The following is a 16,736-nucleotide window of genomic DNA, read 5'->3' as shown; positions in this document are numbered from 1 at the left end:
TGGTCTTGCACCCATTTGTCCAATAACTCTGTGTGTTGAGGCAGTGTTATAGCAGGTTCCGTTTCCTTCTCTCTGCTACTTCCCTGGCCAAAGCAGCTGAGATTGAAGTCTTTCCCTACTGAAGCCAGTGGCTTTTTGTTCTCTACGAGCCAGCTCCCTGAGTCAGATGGAATGTGATCCAAAACCAGAACTCAGGGCAGCATTAAGCTGCATTAACGTGGACTTGAAATAATTCCATAAACCTGAGCTGGTCACTCTACTGTACTGTACTCTACTGTAATTCATAGATAGAAATATAGACCTTTCAAGGGAGACAGAGACAGGTGTGATCAATCTCTCTTCCAAAACTATGGAGGCAAACAGACTTTTATTTGCCTTCATGAGCTATAGAAATAGTCTACAAGTTTGGTTTATGCTTTGGCAGCTTATTAACAGAAGTCTAAACTTAGGTAAGATGAATCCCAGCCTCAGCATTTGTAAAAAATTCTTCTGTGTGCACATTTTTAGCCTGCGATGAATGTGAATTGGTTCAAGGATATTCACCCACAACAAAAGAGGGTAGGCTGTCCCTCAGGACCACCTGCTGTGTGGTAACTTTGTTCTAGCATGGAAGACTCGAGTCGCCCACATCACTAATACTGTAAAGAGTTTAAGGTGCCTGATGAATGTGACCCGGTTTTGCTAAAAGGTTAATGATCACCTTCAGACTGTGAGTCAGGAAAAGAAAGACTACAAGGATGTATGAGGTAAGGGAATGGAAACAGAACATGGAGGTGATACTGCTTAAGTGGTACTAGTTAGCAACAGTTGAAAACAAAGCTGGGATGTCTTCAAGGCATCAAACTTGAAAGTAAAAACTTAGGTGAAAATAATCACCGTCAAAAGTGTCACAATTGTACTTTCTCACAGTAAAGCTGTAGTGTGGTGGATCTTGGGAGACTGCATAGACAAGATATTTGCATGAGAAGCGGTAGACTAGGCGTAGCGGAAGATCACGCGGTGTGACGCGCAGCCTAGGGGTGGAAACGAAGTGCAACGGTATGTAAGCTTGTACGCAGCTCACAATAAACGCCATTTTAGCATCTCTCACGTTGAGGTCTGTGCTTGTGGCCCTGCAGTAGAGTAGGCTGCAGTGCTCCCCTGGTGGCGCCATAGGACCGAGCTAGAGCACGGCAACAAGTGGTGACCCCGACGTGATTCGGCAGGACCGACATGTCTCGCCGTGAGACCCAGGGGGTGCGGGCTGTCTCCTGAGGGAGAACGGCGGCTGTGACGGCGAGCATCGGGCGATAGCCAAGAGTCCGGACGATATGGAGGCGTTAATAAAGGTAGTTGTGTTCCTAGCTAAGACATGGGGAGCTTCTGTGAAGCCGAAAGATATTACACTATGTGTAGAGCGGCTCCAGAAAGAAGGAGCCATAAATAAGCCGGGGGGCTGCTTGCAGCCGGAATTCTGGCCACAATGCACTACGGTGCTGGCGGAGCGAGCTATGTCCACAAACACGGCTAAAGATCTTAAGACGTGGGGAATTATACTCCGCCTTCTGAGGCAGTCGCGGGAGGAAATACAGACTTGGAAGGCCGCCCGCGACGCGTTGCTTCATCAGGAGAAGGCTGAGACGGAAATGGAGGAGAAGTCTAGCGATGGGGGCGGGGAGGCCCCGGTGAAAGAACAGGAGAGAGGGGGCGGGGAGGCCCCGGTGAAAGAACAGGAGAGCGGGGGCGGGGAGGTTCCAGTGATCCTACCGGTGGAATCCCAGGAGCCGCCTCCGGTGTACCCCTGGCAAGATCTCGCTCAAGACGGAGAGGCATGGGGGGTCGATGGGACCGAACCCGAGGATTGCGTGCCTGGCGCAGTTTTGAGGAAGGTGCTTAGTGAGGAAGATAGGACCCTGCTGCCGTGGGCCCCGGCAGAGGAGGGTGCTGTAGGCGGGGAGAGTCAGGCAGTGCAGCGAAGGAGGAAGGGTAACGGCCAATCAGAGCGGAGAGACCAGAGTTCGACCTTGAGAGGAGGGAGGAAGGTTCGGGTGAGATTGCCGGTTAAGGAGGAGAGCGGAGAAGATAGTAGCGACGAGGAAGGCGGGGGCTTGCGAGAAGTTACGCGCAGGCTGCGGGGGTGTGTAATAGGAGAGACACAGCCGAAGGGGAGGCCGAAAGGCGGAGAGGAAGTAACAACATCCCCGGTCGACACTCTATTGCGTGCATTAGAGGAAATAAGGCGGGAGGTCGAGAAACAGAGGGACCTGCTCAGCGGAGCTAAAAGGGAAGCGGCCCCTGCAAAGTCCATACCGCTCACTGACTGGCGGCTAATAGCCGATTCGTGTGCCCTTCAGGGGCTATGGTTCGAGCAAGCGCCGCAAGTCTGCCCCGTAAGAGCAGTACCGGGGGGAGGAGTCCAGTGGGTGGCGCTCAAGCCCAAGATAGTACAGGGGCTGATGACCTCGGTGAAAGAGAACGGGCTGAAACATCAGCAAACTCAGATGCTGTTGGATAGTGTGCATGCCCAGGCGTGCACGCCTTACGACCTACGGCAGCTGGCGAGGGCGATACTGTCGCCCACGCATTGGATGCTGTGGAAGGAGGCATGGCAAGGCCGTTGTGCCGCCCTCGCTGCAGCTGCCGCCGGGAACCCGAACCACCACCTAGCAGGTACCACACTGGATCGCTTGGTGGGGCGGGGTGCAAACCTTGCATCCCCAAACCAGCAAGCAGCAAATCTAAGAGCCCGGGAGGTCATGGCCACAACAGAGGCTTTGCGGGCCGCCTATGAAGAACTCGGGAAGCTAGTAAAAGTAGAGCCACCCTGGACAAAGATAAAACAGACACACGCAGAGAGCTTCACTGAATTCTGTGACAGGCTCCAACGGGCCATTGCAGAGTCAGACTTGCCCCCTGAGGCCCAGAGTGCGGTCATGATGGAGTGCCTCTGGCAACAGAGTAACGCCATGACGCAGGACATCCTGAAAACGATCCCTAAAGGAACACCACTTTCAGTTGTCATCCGCACGGTACTGGAAAAACAGAATCAGGGAACAGCAGCAGCGCAGGCCCTTATCACGGCGGTGGACCAAATGAGAAAGGGACCACAGCGATGCTTCTCTTGTGGCAGATTAGGGCATATTAGCGCACACTGTCAGCGGCTAGGCCGACCGATCTCGTGGCAAGGCTGGGGGTCATGCTGGGCTTGTGGGCAGTACGGGCATGTAGCCCGAGAGTGTCCCAAAAATCAACAGCGGAAACTGCCGGGAAACGGGGGGCGGGGGGGACATCGCAAAGGGGCGTCCCTCCCGAAGATCTTGGCCCCGCGCAGGAGTGTGACCAGAGTTGGCCCGACAGTGGCAGAGGTTCAAGAGGAAGACGTCCAACGTGGCTCTGGCAGTAAAATTAGGTGATCGCCTGGTGGTGCAGGCAACGCTGAGCTTGGGAGGATGCAGTGACGAGGGGAGGAGGATAATAACCATGCTGGCAGATTCCGGAGCGGACGTGACATGCATAGCGCATGCCCAGTGGCCTGAGAGCTGGCCCTTGATAGATGCTGGTTACATAGCCGGAGTCGGAGGAATGGCTAGTACGTACAGGAGTGTGATGCCAGTGGAGATCCGCGTGCAGGACGACGACGGCGACGAGCTGATAGCTCGGGTCCGGCCGTACGTCACGCACATCCCTGACTCGCTGTTAGGCCGAGATGCCATGGCGCAAATGAGGCTCACGCTCACAAATTTAGTATGAGGGCCACTGCTGGAGGTGGCGTGAAGATCACCTGGAAGACAGAAGAACCTGTGTGGATAGAGCAGTGGCCCCTTACGGAAGAAAAATTGAAAGCCGCCAGAGAAATAGTAGACCATGAGCTACAAGCAGGACACTTATAAGAGAGCTATAGCCCCTGGAACACTTCCACATTCGTAATTAAGAAGAAGGCGTCTGGGAAGTTTCGACTTCTTTACGATCTCAGATCCGTTAATAGCCAAATGATGGGCATGGGGTCATTCCAGCCCAGACGGCCCAAGCGGCACAGAGCCACTGGAACCTAGCCATTGCGTGGCTAGGGGTGCCAGTGAAGATAAAGACGGACAACGGACCCTGCTTTGTCTCTCAGAGCACAGCCGAATGGGCACAGCTATGGGGAATTACTCTACTCAGAGGCCTGCCCTATAACTCCACAGGCCAGGCAATCGTAGAACGGGCCAACCAAACACTGAAAAGGAAAATAAAATCCCTAGCTGAGGCGGAAGGCTGTGGGGGAGGCATCCCTCCTGAGAAACAGGCGATGCTACTGCATCGGGCGCTCTATGTGCTGAACCATCACAGCAGAGGGGATTGCCCCATGGAGCCGGTGAGGAGACATTGGGGGCACCTACCGCCCTCGACGGGTCCAGGTGTGAAGGTCCGCTTCCCAGGGGAAGGGGAGTGGGAGACAGGATGGGAACTGATATCACAGGGAAGAGGGTATGCTGCGGTAAAACGGGAGGAGCAGATAAGATGGGTTCCAATGAAATGCATAAGACCTGACTTAAATGCGCGTACGGAAGGGTCTGGGGTGTAACTAATCATTCTTGGTGAGATTCCATCCTGAACAGGGTGACGCCAGACGGGGATGCTGCTGCATGGTTGCATTGATGTTTATCGACGGCTTCTTGATTCCGGGGACCACAGAGTCATACTGGAGGAGATGAGCACAGGCGCACAGAGCAGCTCACTACTGCATCCCGTTCAACCCCGAGACGGGGCCGACAGAGACCTTCCTGACGGGGAACAAGTCAACACAGGGGCGTGGATCTTGTCACGATTTGATTAGAAATGGCTTATAACACTAGGCTTGGTAGTACTCACAGTAGTGATAGCGATATGCTGCGGCTTGCTAATTTTGAATTATTGCTTACGGCATGTACGGCCTTAACCGCTTGATAGACATGAGCGTAGAGTATATCAATTGATGGTACAGAAAAAGAGGTTCTAGAAAGGGGGGGAGATGTGGTGGATCTTGGGAGACTGCATAGACAAGATATTTGCATGAGAAGCGGTAGACTAGGCGTAGCGGAAGATCACGCGGTGTGACGCGCAGCCTAGGGGTGGAAACGAAGTGCAACGGTATGTAAGCTTGTACGCAGCTCACAATAAACGCCATTTTAGCATCTCTCACGTTGAGGTCTGTGCTTGTGGCCCTGCAGTAGAGTAGGCTGCAGTGCTCCCCTGGTGGCGCCATAGGACCGAGCTAGAGCACGGCAACAAGTGGTGACCCCGACGTGATTCGGCAGGACCGACATGTCTCGCCGTGAGACCCAGGGGGTGCGGGCTGTCTCCTGAGGGAGAACGGCGGCTGTGACGGCGAGCATCGGGCGATAGCCAAGAGTCCGGACGATATGGAGGCGTTAATAAAGGTAGTTGTGTTCCTAGCTAAGACATGGGGAGCTTCTGTGAAGCCGAAAGATATTACACTATGTGTAGAGCGGCTCCAGAAAGAAGGAGCCATAAATAAGCCGGGGGGCTGCTTGCAGCCGGAATTCTGGCCACAATGCACTACGGTGCTGGCGGAGCGAGCTATGTCCACAAACACGGCTAAAGATCTTAAGACGTGGGGAATTATACTCCGCCTTCTGAGGCAGTCGCGGGAGGAAATACAGACTTGGAAGGCCGCCCGCGACGCGTTGCTTCATCAGGAGAAGGCTGAGACGGAAATGGAGGAGAAGTCTAGCGATGGGGGCGGGGAGGCCCCGGTGAAAGAACAGGAGAGAGGGGGCGGGGAGGCCCCGGTGAAAGAACAGGAGAGCGGGGGCGGGGAGGTTCCAGTGATCCTACCGGTGGAATCCCAGGAGCCGCCTCCGGTGTACCCCTGGCAAGATCTCGCTCAAGACGGAGAGGCATGGGGGGTCGATGGGACCGAACCCGAGGATTGCGTGCCTGGCGCAGTTTTGAGGAAGGTGCTTAGTGAGGAAGATAGGACCCTGCTGCCGTGGGCCCCGGCAGAGGAGGGTGCTGTAGGCGGGGAGAGTCAGGCAGTGCAGCGAAGGAGGAAGGGTAACGGCCAATCAGAGCGGAGAGACCAGAGTTCGACCTTGAGAGGAGGGAGGAAGGTTCGGGTGAGATCGCCGGTTAAGGAGGAGAGCGGAGAAGATAGTAGCGACGAGGAAGGCGGGGGCTTGCGAGAAGTTACGCGCAGGCTGCGGGGGTGTGTAATAGGAGAGACACAGCCGAAGGGGAGGCCGAAAGGCGGAGAGGAAGTAACAACATCCCCGGTCGACACTCTATTGCGTGCATTAGAGGAAATAAGGCGGGAGGTCGAGAAACAGAGGGACCTGCTCAGCGGAGCTAAAAGGGAAGCGGCCCCTGCAAAGTCCATACCGCTCACTGACTGGCGGCTAATAGCCGATTCGTGTGCCCTTCAGGGGCTATGGTTCGAGCAAGCGCCGCAAGTCTGCCCCGTAAGAGCAGTACCGGGGGGAGGAGTCCAGTGGGTGGCGCTCAAGCCCAAGATAGTACAGGGGCTGATGACCTCGGTGAAAGAGAACGGGCTGAAACATCAGCAAACTCAGATGCTGTTGGATAGTGTGCATGCCCAGGCGTGCACGCCTTACGACCTACGGCAGCTGGCGAGGGCGATACTGTCGCCCACGCATTGGATGCTGTGGAAGGAGGCATGGCAAGGCCGTTGTGCCGCCCTCGCTGCAGCTGCCGCCGGGAACCCGAACCACCACCTAGCAGGTACCACACTGGATCGCTTGGTGGGGCGGGGTGCAAACCTTGCATCCCCAAACCAGCAAGCAGCAAATCTAAGAGCCCGGGAGGTCATGGCCACAACAGAGGCTTTGCGGGCCGCCTATGAAGAACTCGGGAAGCTAGTAAAAGTAGAGCCACCCTGGACAAAGATAAAACAGACACACGCAGAGAGCTTCACTGAATTCTGTGACAGGCTCCAACGGGCCATTGCAGAGTCAGACTTGCCCCCTGAGGCCCAGAGTGCGGTCATGATGGAGTGCCTCTGGCAACAGAGTAACGCCATGACGCAGGACATCCTGAAAACGATCCCTAAAGGAACACCACTTTCAGTTGTCATCCGCACGGTACTGGAAAAACAGAATCAGGGAACAGCAGCAGCGCAGGCCCTTATCACGGCGGTGGACCAAATGAGAAAGGGACCACAGCGATGCTTCTCTTGTGGCAGATTAGGGCATATTAGCGCACACTGTCAGCGGCTAGGCCGACCGATCTCGTGGCAAGGCTGGGGGTCATGCTGGGCTTGTGGGCAGTACGGGCATGTAGCCCGAGAGTGTCCCAAAAATCAACAGCGGAAACTGCCGGGAAACGGGGGGCGGGGGGGACATCGCAAAGGGGCGTCCCTCCCGAAGATCTTGGCCCCGCGCAGGAGTGTGACCAGAGTTGGCCCGACAGTGGCAGAGGTTCAAGAGGAAGACGTCCAACGTGGCTCTGGCAGTAAAATTAGGTGATCGCCTGGTGGTGCAGGCAACGCTGAGCTTGGGAGGATGCAGTGACGAGGGGAGGAGGATAATAACCATGCTGGCAGATTCCGGAGCGGACGTGACATGCATAGCGCATGCCCAGTGGCCTGAGAGCTGGCCCTTGATAGATGCTGGTTACATAGCCGGAGTCGGAGGAATGGCTAGTACGTACAGGAGTGTGATGCCAGTGGAGATCCACGTGCAGGACGACGACGGCGACGAGCTGATAGCTCGGGTCCGGCCGTACGTCACGCACATCCCTGACTCGCTGTTAGGCCGAGATGCCATGGCGCAAATGAGGCTCAAGCTCACAAATTTAGTATGAGGGCCACTGCTGGAGGTGGCGTGAAGATCACCTGGAAGACAGAAGAACCTGTGTGGATAGAGCAGTGGCCCCTTACGGAAGAAAAATTGAAAGCCGCCAGAGAAATAGTAGACCATGAGCTACAAGCAGGACACTTATAAGAGAGCTATAGCCCCTGGAACACTTCCACATTCGTAATTAAGAAGAAGGCGTCTGGGAAGTTTCGACTTCTTTACGATCTCAGATCCGTTAATAGCCAAATGATGGGCATGGGGTCATTCCAGCCCAGACGGCCCAAGCGGCACAGAGCCACTGGAACCTAGCCATTGCGTGGCTAGGGGTGCCAGTGAAGATAAAGACGGACAACGGACCCTGCTTTGTCTCTCAGAGCACAGCCGAATGGGCACAGCTATGGGGAATTACTCTACTCAGAGGCCTGCCCTATAACTCCACAGGCCAGGCAATCGTAGAACGGGCCAACCAAACACTGAAAAGGAAAATAAAATCCCTAGCTGAGGCGGAAGGCTGTGGGGGAGGCATCCCTCCTGAGAAACAGGCGATGCTACTGCATCGGGCGCTCTATGTGCTGAACCATCACAGCAGAGGGGATTGCCCCATGGAGCCGGTGAGGAGACATTGGGGGCACCTACCGCCCTCGACGGGTCCAGGTGTGAAGGTCCGCTTCCCAGGGGAAGGGGAGTGGGAGACAGGATGGGAACTGATATCACAGGGAAGAGGGTATGCTGCGGTAAAACGGGAGGAGCAGATAAGATGGGTTCCAATGAAATGCATAAGACCTGACTTAAATGCGCGTACGGAAGGGTCTGGGGTGTAACTAATCATTCTTGGTGAGATTCCATCCTGAACAGGGTGACGCCAGACGGGGATGCTGCTGCATGGTTGCATTGATGTTTATCGACGGCTTCTTGATTCCGGGGACCACAGAGTCATACTGGAGGAGATGAGCACAGGCGCACAGAGCAGCTCACTACTGCATCCCGTTCAACCCCGAGACGGGGCCGACAGAGACCTTCCTGACGGGGAACAAGTCAACACAGGGGCGTGGATCTTGTCACGATTTGATTAGAAATGGCTTATAACACTAGGCTTGGTAGTACTCACAGTAGTGATAGCGATATGCTGCGGCTTGCTAATTTTGAATTATTGCTTACGGCATGTACGGCCTTAACCGCTTGATAGACATGAGCGTAGAGTATATCAATTGATGGTACAGAAAAAGAGGTTCTAGAAAGGGGGGGAGATGTGGTGGATCTTGGGAGACTGCATAGACAAGATATTTGCATGAGAAGCGGTAGACTAGGCGTAGCGGAAGATCACGCGGTGTGACGCGCAGCCTAGGGGTGGAAACGAAGTGCAACGGTATGTAAGCTTGTACGCAGCTCACAATAAACGCCATTTTAGCATCTCTCACGTTGAGGTCTGTGCTTGTGGCCCTGCAGTAGAGTAGGCTGCAGTGCTCCCCTGGTGGCGCCATAGGACCGAGCTAGAGCACGGCAACAAGTGGTGACCCCGACGTGATTCGGCAGGACCGACATGTCTCGCCGTGAGACCCAGGGGGTGCGGGCTGTCTCCTGAGGGAGAACGGCGGCTGTGACGGCGAGCATCGGGCGATAGCCAAGAGTCCGGACGATATGGAGGCGTTAATAAAGGTAGTTGTGTTCCTAGCTAAGACATGGGGAGCTTCTGTGAAGCCGAAAGATATTACACTATGTGTAGAGCGGCTCCAGAAAGAAGGAGCCATAAATAAGCCGGGGGGCTGCTTGCAGCCGGAATTCTGGCCACAATGCACTACGGTGCTGGCGGAGCGAGCTATGTCCACAAACACGGCTAAAGATCTTAAGACGTGGGGAATTATACTCCGCCTTCTGAGGCAGTCGCGGGAGGAAATACAGACTTGGAAGGCCGCCCGCGACGCGTTGCTTCATCAGGAGAAGGCTGAGACGGAAATGGAGGAGAAGTCTAGCGATGGGGGCGGGGAGGCCCCGGTGAAAGAACAGGAGAGAGGGGGCGGGGAGGCCCCGGTGAAAGAACAGGAGAGCGGGGGCGGGGAGGTTCCAGTGATCCTACCGGTGGAATCCCAGGAGCCGCCTCCGGTGTACCCCTGGCAAGATCTCGCTCAAGACGGAGAGGCATGGGGGGTCGATGGGACCGAACCCGAGGATTGCGTGCCTGGCGCAGTTTTGAGGAAGGTGCTTAGTGAGGAAGATAGGACCCTGCTGCCGTGGGCCCCGGCAGAGGAGGGTGCTGTAGGCGGGGAGAGTCAGGCAGTGCAGCGAAGGAGGAAGGGTAACGGCCAATCAGAGCGGAGAGACCAGAGTTCGACCTTGAGAGGAGGGAGGAAGGTTCGGGTGAGATCGCCGGTTAAGGAGGAGAGCGGAGAAGATAGTAGCGACGAGGAAGGCGGGGGCTTGCGAGAAGTTACGCGCAGGCTGCGGGGGTGTGTAATAGGAGAGACACAGCCGAAGGGGAGGCCGAAAGGCGGAGAGGAAGTAACAACATCCCCGGTCGACACTCTATTGCGTGCATTAGAGGAAATAAGGCGGGAGGTCGAGAAACAGAGGGACCTGCTCAGCGGAGCTAAAAGGGAAGCGGCCCCTGCAAAGTCCATACCGCTCACTGACTGGCGGCTAATAGCCGATTCGTGTGCCCTTCAGGGGCTATGGTTCGAGCAAGCGCCGCAAGTCTGCCCCGTAAGAGCAGTACCGGGGGGAGGAGTCCAGTGGGTGGCGCTCAAGCCCAAGATAGTACAGGGGCTGATGACCTCGGTGAAAGAGAACGGGCTGAAACATCAGCAAACTCAGATGCTGTTGGATAGTGTGCATGCCCAGGCGTGCACGCCTTACGACCTACGGCAGCTGGCGAGGGCGATACTGTCGCCCACGCATTGGATGCTGTGGAAGGAGGCATGGCAAGGCCGTTGTGCCGCCCTCGCTGCAGCTGCCGCCGGGAACCCGAACCACCACCTAGCAGGTACCACACTGGATCGCTTGGTGGGGCGGGGTGCAAACCTTGCATCCCCAAACCAGCAAGCAGCAAATCTAAGAGCCCGGGAGGTCATGGCCACAACAGAGGCTTTGCGGGCCGCCTATGAAGAACTCGGGAAGCTAGTAAAAGTAGAGCCACCCTGGACAAAGATAAAACAGACACACGCAGAGAGCTTCACTGAATTCTGTGACAGGCTCCAACGGGCCATTGCAGAGTCAGACTTGCCCCCTGAGGCCCAGAGTGCGGTCATGATGGAGTGCCTCTGGCAACAGAGTAACGCCATGACGCAGGACATCCTGAAAACGATCCCTAAAGGAACACCACTTTCAGTTGTCATCCGCACGGTACTGGAAAAACAGAATCAGGGAACAGCAGCAGCGCAGGCCCTTATCACGGCGGTGGACCAAATGAGAAAGGGACCACAGCGATGCTTCTCTTGTGGCAGATTAGGGCATATTAGCGCACACTGTCAGCGGCTAGGCCGACCGATCTCGTGGCAAGGCTGGGGGTCATGCTGGGCTTGTGGGCAGTACGGGCATGTAGCCCGAGAGTGTCCCAAAAATCAACAGCGGAAACTGCCGGGAAACGGGGGGCGGGGGGGACATCGCAAAGGGGCGTCCCTCCCGAAGATCTTGGCCCCGCGCAGGAGTGTGACCAGAGTTGGCCCGACAGTGGCAGAGGTTCAAGAGGAAGACGTCCAACGTGGCTCTGGCAGTAAAATTAGGTGATCGCCTGGTGGTGCAGGCAACGCTGAGCTTGGGAGGATGCAGTGACGAGGGGAGGAGGATAATAACCATGCTGGCAGATTCCGGAGCGGACGTGACATGCATAGCGCATGCCCAGTGGCCTGAGAGCTGGCCCTTGATAGATGCTGGTTACATAGCCGGAGTCGGAGGAATGGCTAGTACGTACAGGAGTGTGATGCCAGTGGAGATCCGCGTGCAGGACGACGACGGCGACGAGCTGATAGCTCGGGTCCGGCCGTACGTCACGCACATCCCTGACTCGCTGTTAGGCCGAGATGCCATGGCGCAAATGAGGCTCACGCTCACAAATTTAGTATGAGGGCCACTGCTGGAGGTGGCGTGAAGATCACCTGGAAGACAGAAGAACCTGTGTGGATAGAGCAGTGGCCCCTTACGGAAGAAAAATTGAAAGCCGCCAGAGAAATAGTAGACCATGAGCTACAAGCAGGACACTTATAAGAGAGCTATAGCCCCTGGAACACTTCCACATTCGTAATTAAGAAGAAGGCGTCTGGGAAGTTTCGACTTCTTTACGATCTCAGATCCGTTAATAGCCAAATGATGGGCATGGGGTCATTCCAGCCCAGACGGCCCAAGCGGCACAGAGCCACTGGAACCTAGCCATTGCGTGGCTAGGGGTGCCAGTGAAGATAAAGACGGACAACGGACCCTGCTTTGTCTCTCAGAGCACAGCCGAATGGGCACAGCTATGGGGAATTACTCTACTCAGAGGCCTGCCCTATAACTCCACAGGCCAGGCAATCGTAGAACGGGCCAACCAAACACTGAAAAGGAAAATAAAATCCCTAGCTGAGGCGGAAGGCTGTGGGGGAGGCATCCCTCCTGAGAAACAGGCGATGCTACTGCATCGGGCGCTCTATGTGCTGAACCATCACAGCAGAGGGGATTGCCCCATGGAGCCGGTGAGGAGACATTGGGGGCACCTACCGCCCTCGACGGGTCCAGGTGTGAAGGTCCGCTTCCCAGGGGAAGGGGAGTGGGAGACAGGATGGGAACTGATATCACAGGGAAGAGGGTATGCTGCGGTAAAACGGGAGGAGCAGATAAGATGGGTTCCAATGAAATGCATAAGACCTGACTTAAATGCGCGTACGGAAGGGTCTGGGGTGTAACTAATCATTCTTGGTGAGATTCCATCCTGAACAGGGTGACGCCAGACGGGGATGCTGCTGCATGGTTGCATTGATGTTTATCGACGGCTTCTTGATTCCGGGGACCACAGAGTCATACTGGAGGAGATGAGCACAGGCGCACAGAGCAGCTCACTACTGCATCCCGTTCAACCCCGAGACGGGGCCGACAGAGACCTTCCTGACGGGGAACAAGTCAACACAGGGGCGTGGATCTTGTCACGATTTGATTAGAAATGGCTTATAACACTAGGCTTGGTAGTACTCACAGTAGTGATAGCGATATGCTGCGGCTTGCTAATTTTGAATTATTGCTTACGGCATGTACGGCCTTAACCGCTTGATAGACATGAGCGTAGAGTATATCAATTGATGGTACAGAAAAAGAGGTTCTAGAAAGGGGGGGAGATGTGGTGGATCTTGGGAGACTGCATAGACAAGATATTTGCATGAGAAGCGGTAGACTAGGCGTAGCGGAAGATCACGCGGTGTGACGCGCAGCCTAGGGGTGGAAACGAAGTGCAACGGTATGTAAGCTTGTACGCAGCTCACAATAAACGCCATTTTAGCATCTCTCACGTTGAGGTCTGTGCTTGTGGCCCTGCAGTAGAGTAGGCTGCAGTGCTCCCCTGGTGGCGCCATAGGACCGAGCTAGAGCACGGCAACAAGTGGTGACCCCGACGTGATTCGGCAGGACCGACATGTCTCGCCGTGAGACCCAGGGGGTGCGGGCTGTCTCCTGAGGGAGAACGGCGGCTGTGACGGCGAGCATCGGGCGATAGCCAAGAGTCCGGACGATATGGAGGCGTTAATAAAGGTAGTTGTGTTCCTAGCTAAGACATGGGGAGCTTCTGTGAAGCCGAAAGATATTACACTATGTGTAGAGCGGCTCCAGAAAGAAGGAGCCATAAATAAGCCGGGGGGCTGCTTGCAGCCGGAATTCTGGCCACAATGCACTACGGTGCTGGCGGAGCGAGCTATGTCCACAAACACGGCTAAAGATCTTAAGACGTGGGGAATTATACTCCGCCTTCTGAGGCAGTCGCGGGAGGAAATACAGACTTGGAAGGCCGCCCGCGACGCGTTGCTTCATCAGGAGAAGGCTGAGACGGAAATGGAGGAGAAGTCTAGCGATGGGGGCGGGGAGGCCCCGGTGAAAGAACAGGAGAGAGGGGGCGGGGAGGCCCCGGTGAAAGAACAGGAGAGCGGGGGCGGGGAGGTTCCAGTGATCCTACCGGTGGAATCCCAGGAGCCGCCTCCGGTGTACCCCTGGCAAGATCTCGCTCAAGACGGAGAGGCATGGGGGGTCGATGGGACCGAACCCGAGGATTGCGTGCCTGGCGCAGTTTTGAGGAAGGTGCTTAGTGAGGAAGATAGGACCCTGCTGCCGTGGGCCCCGGCAGAGGAGGGTGCTGTAGGCGGGGAGAGTCAGGCAGTGCAGCGAAGGAGGAAGGGTAACGGCCAATCAGAGCGGAGAGACCAGAGTTCGACCTTGAGAGGAGGGAGGAAGGTTCGGGTGAGATCGCCGGTTAAGGAGGAGAGCGGAGAAGATAGTAGCGACGAGGAAGGCGGGGGCTTGCGAGAAGTTACGCGCAGGCTGCGGGGGTGTGTAATAGGAGAGACACAGCCGAAGGGGAGGCCGAAAGGCGGAGAGGAAGTAACAACATCCCCGGTCGACACTCTATTGCGTGCATTAGAGGAAATAAGGCGGGAGGTCGAGAAACAGAGGGACCTGCTCAGCGGAGCTAAAAGGGAAGCGGCCCCTGCAAAGTCCATACCGCTCACTGACTGGCGGCTAATAGCCGATTCGTGTGCCCTTCAGGGGCTATGGTTCGAGCAAGCGCCGCAAGTCTGCCCCGTAAGAGCAGTACCGGGGGGAGGAGTCCAGTGGGTGGCGCTCAAGCCCAAGATAGTACAGGGGCTGATGACCTCGGTGAAAGAGAACGGGCTGAAACATCAGCAAACTCAGATGCTGTTGGATAGTGTGCATGCCCAGGCGTGCACGCCTTACGACCTACGGCAGCTGGCGAGGGCGATACTGTCGCCCACGCATTGGATGCTGTGGAAGGAGGCATGGCAAGGCCGTTGTGCCGCCCTCGCTGCAGCTGCCGCCGGGAACCCGAACCACCACCTAGCAGGTACCACACTGGATCGCTTGGTGGGGCGGGGTGCAAACCTTGCATCCCCAAACCAGCAAGCAGCAAATCTAAGAGCCCGGGAGGTCATGGCCACAACAGAGGCTTTGCGGGCCGCCTATGAAGAACTCGGGAAGCTAGTAAAAGTAGAGCCACCCTGGACAAAGATAAAACAGACACACGCAGAGAGCTTCACTGAATTCTGTGACAGGCTCCAACGGGCCATTGCAGAGTCAGACTTGCCCCCTGAGGCCCAGAGTGCGGTCATGATGGAGTGCCTCTGGCAACAGAGTAACGCCATGACGCAGGACATCCTGAAAACGATCCCTAAAGGAACACCACTTTCAGTTGTCATCCGCACGGTACTGGAAAAACAGAATCAGGGAACAGCAGCAGCGCAGGCCCTTATCACGGCGGTGGACCAAATGAGAAAGGGACCACAGCGATGCTTCTCTTGTGGCAGATTAGGGCATATTAGCGCACACTGTCAGCGGCTAGGCCGACCGATCTCGTGGCAAGGCTGGGGGTCATGCTGGGCTTGTGGGCAGTACGGGCATGTAGCCCGAGAGTGTCCCAAAAATCAACAGCGGAAACTGCCGGGAAACGGGGGGCGGGGGGGACATCGCAAAGGGGCGTCCCTCCCGAAGATCTTGGCCCCGCGCAGGAGTGTGACCAGAGTTGGCCCGACAGTGGCAGAGGTTCAAGAGGAAGACGTCCAACGTGGCTCTGGCAGTAAAATTAGGTGATCGCCTGGTGGTGCAGGCAACGCTGAGCTTGGGAGGATGCAGTGACGAGGGGAGGAGGATAATAACCATGCTGGCAGATTCCGGAGCGGACGTGACATGCATAGCGCATGCCCAGTGGCCTGAGAGCTGGCCCTTGATAGATGCTGGTTACATAGCCGGAGTCGGAGGAATGGCTAGTACGTACAGGAGTGTGATGCCAGTGGAGATCCGCGTGCAGGACGACGACGGCGACGAGCTGATAGCTCGGGTCCGGCCGTACGTCACGCACATCCCTGACTCGCTGTTAGGCCGAGATGCCATGGCGCAAATGAGGCTCACGCTCACAAATTTAGTATGAGGGCCACTGCTGGAGGTGGCGTGAAGATCACCTGGAAGACAGAAGAACCTGTGTGGATAGAGCAGTGGCCCCTTACGGAAGAAAAATTGAAAGCCGCCAGAGAAATAGTAGACCATGAGCTACAAGCAGGACACTTATAAGAGAGCTATAGCCCCTGGAACACTTCCACATTCGTAATTAAGAAGAAGGCGTCTGGGAAGTTTCGACTTCTTTACGATCTCAGATCCGTTAATAGCCAAATGATGGGCATGGGGTCATTCCAGCCCAGACGGCCCAAGCGGCACAGAGCCACTGGAACCTAGCCATTGCGTGGCTAGGGGTGCCAGTGAAGATAAAGACGGACAACGGACCCTGCTTTGTCTCTCAGAGCACAGCCGAATGGGCACAGCTATGGGGAATTACTCTACTCAGAGGCCTGCCCTATAACTCCACAGGCCAGGCAATCGTAGAACGGGCCAACCAAACACTGAAAAGGAAAATAAAATCCCTAGCTGAGGCGGAAGGCTGTGGGGGAGGCATCCCTCCTGAGAAACAGGCGATGCTACTGCATCGGGCGCTCTATGTGCTGAACCATCACAGCAGAGGGGATTGCCCCATGGAGCCGGTGAGGAGACATTGGGGGCACCTACCGCCCTCGACGGGTCCAGGTGTGAAGGTCCGCTTCCCAGGGGAAGGGGAGTGGGAGACAGGATGGGAACTGATATCACAGGGAAGAGGGTATGCTGCGGTAAAACGGGAGGAGCAGATAAGATGGGTTCCAATGAAATGCATAAGACCTGACTTAAATGCGCGTACGGAAGGGTCTGGGGTGTAACTAATCATTCTTGGTGAGATTCCATCCTGAACAGGGTGACGCC

This window comes from Apteryx mantelli, chromosome 4, assembly GCF_036417845.1.
Source record: "Apteryx mantelli isolate bAptMan1 chromosome 4, bAptMan1.hap1, whole genome shotgun sequence".
Classification (NCBI taxonomy): Eukaryota; Metazoa; Chordata; class Aves; order Apterygiformes; family Apterygidae; genus Apteryx; species Apteryx mantelli.
Note: the sequence above shows the minus strand (reverse complement) of the source record.